The following is a 2,381-nucleotide window of genomic DNA, read 5'->3' as shown; positions in this document are numbered from 1 at the left end:
GCATAGGCTGGTCTTAGAGGCACCGATGGAGCAGCTTTCCTAGTAGGAGTCGTGATGAGCTAGAGGGGCTCACAGTGTGTCACGGAGTATGAGGAAAGGTGCAGGGAATCCTAGAGAAAGTCTTGCAAGTTTAAGGAGCAAGAGAGGAAGGAGAAACCAATCAGTGAGATGGGTCAAAGGTAAATGGAGAAAGGAATGTCCAGGGAGAAGCGGGCAGTCGACATCGTCAATCATGCAGAGATGAAGGCGGAACGATGGAGCAGTGGCCCCTTGGGCTTGGCAGGTGATCAGATTCGAGGTCATGGTGACCTTCAGGAGAGCACTGTGTGCAGAGTGCCAGCAGTGGGAAGGGACCGGGTGGGAGGGAGGACGTGGAATGTGAGGGTGGTCTCCTGTGCAGGAAGTTTGGCCTTGGAGGGGATGAAAATGAAGGGCAGGGATGTTGTGCACATGTACCCTAGAACTTAAAGTATAATAATAATAGTAATAAATAAATTTTAAAAAGGAAAAAAAAAAGAAAATGAAGGGCAGGGAGGAATCGTGAGCGAACAAGAAGGAGGGTGTTTGACTGCTAGAGCTGAGTGAAGCGATGCCTCAATCAAAGGAACTTGTTTCTTCAAGCTCTTCCGGCAGTGATTCTGACAGTGAGGTTGACAAAAAGTTAAAGAGGAAAAAGCAAGTTGCTCCAGAAAAATCTATAAAGAAGCAAAAGACAGGTGAAACTTCAAGAGCTCTGTCATCTTCTAAACAGCGGAAGCAGCAGAGATGATAACAAGTTTCAGATTGGGAAAATGAGGTACCTTAGCGTTCAAGGTTTTAAAGGGAAAGTGCTAATGGATATTAGAGAATATTGGATGGATCCTGATGGTGAAATGAAACCCGGAAGAAAAGATATTTCTTTAAATCCAGAACAATGGAGCCAGCTGAAGGAACAGATTTCTGTCATTGATGATGCAGTAAGAAAACTGTAAAATCCGAGCCATATAAATAAAACCTGTACCGTTCTAGTTGTTTTAATCTGTCTTTTTACATTGGCTTTTGTTTTCTAAATGTTGTTCTCCAAGCTATTGTATGTTTGGATTGCAGAAGAATTTGTAAGATGAATACTTTTTTTTAATGTGCATTATTAAAAACGTTGAGTGAAGCTAATTGTCAACTTTATTAAGAAGGATTGCTTTATGTCCACCACCTAGTGCAAAATAAAATCAAGCAATACAATCTTAACTGTTGTGGGCTTTTTTGACCATAAGAGTTGGTACTGTTTAAGGCCAAAAATAATAGTTTTTATACATCTTTTAGTTTCAACTCAGCTTTTACAATAAAAAGGATTTGTATTGTATTGAGTTTATAAACTTTTGGTTTGTGAAATCCGTATTTGATCTGTTATCTTCCAATCAAAAGTCTAGGCTTGTTTGACTTCCACCTCAGTGATTTTTCACTCTTTTTATTTTGTTTACTTCATTTTTCTTTAATAAGTTAATATCTTCATGTTCAGTTTTTACTTCACTCTTTATTCTTTTCTTTGAGTATGTTATGCTTATTTGGAAAGTCAGTGAAACTGTCAAAATGTTATCTTAATATGATACTTATAATTATATGAGAACTACAATCACCAAATCGACTGTATTCAATATTAGCAGATCTAGTTTGATAACACGGCTTGTGTGGAAACTGAGAAGGTGTTTGTCGTTACCCATAGTGTTCTGTGTAGTTATTGCCTAGTCTGCAGAAAATAAAGACCTAGATGAGATGTCTGACTTGCTTTCACTTATTAAACATGTTCACCATGGGATGATGTCTGTAACATCAGATATTGTTAAACTAGAGTAGGATTTAATAAAAATTGTGAAAGCTTACTGGCCTAACACTTTATTTCATAATATTGAGTATGAACTATATGTAGCCAGAGACGTCATTAAGCTTTACTGTTATGGTAGGTAATATGGTTAGTTTGTAGGGAAAAGAGCATATGAGTACATGTTTGTGTATTTTGGCCTTTGCCCCAGTAGAACAGACAATGGCATTCTAGGCTTGGTGTTACTAAGTTTCAGCAGACACTAGCAAGTGGTTTGTATTTAACCATACCCATGAAGCAGACAGATGGAGGCACAGATTTTAGTGGCTTTGTGGCAATAAATAGGGCACGGTGTGCCTTAGGAAAAGAATGTTTATAAAGGGAATTATAACTGAAATTAAAGGAGGCAGCAGTGAAGAGGAAATAATTATCTTCTATATAAATGATATACACATATTTTGAGATTTTTATAACAGCAGTGGAATACAATTCTAGGTAGAGTAGAAAAAGGAAAGGTTTAAAGACATATAAAAGATTCTTGTTGACAATTTATTTTTGGTAGCAAATCTCAAATGAGTACCTGCTA

The 2,381-nt window shown here is 37.5% G+C and overlaps 1 pseudogene across 1 annotated transcript; it reads left to right on the top strand.

The window, feature by feature from the left end:
- Positions 1-574: 574 nt before the first annotated feature.
- LOC112630496 lies at positions 575-1,220 on the top strand (annotated as a pseudogene). Its single transcript, XR_003120883.1, has one exon. The product of XR_003120883.1 is annotated as an activated RNA polymerase II transcriptional coactivator p15 pseudogene (transcript).
- The last annotated feature ends 1,161 nt before the right edge of the window (positions 1,221-2,381 follow it).

Source organism: Theropithecus gelada, chromosome 8, assembly GCF_003255815.1.
Source record: "Theropithecus gelada isolate Dixy chromosome 8, Tgel_1.0, whole genome shotgun sequence".
Classification (NCBI taxonomy): domain Eukaryota; kingdom Metazoa; phylum Chordata; class Mammalia; order Primates; family Cercopithecidae; genus Theropithecus; species Theropithecus gelada.
The sequence above is the reverse complement of the archived record's forward strand: the minus strand, read 5'-3'. Positions and strand labels throughout refer to the sequence as shown.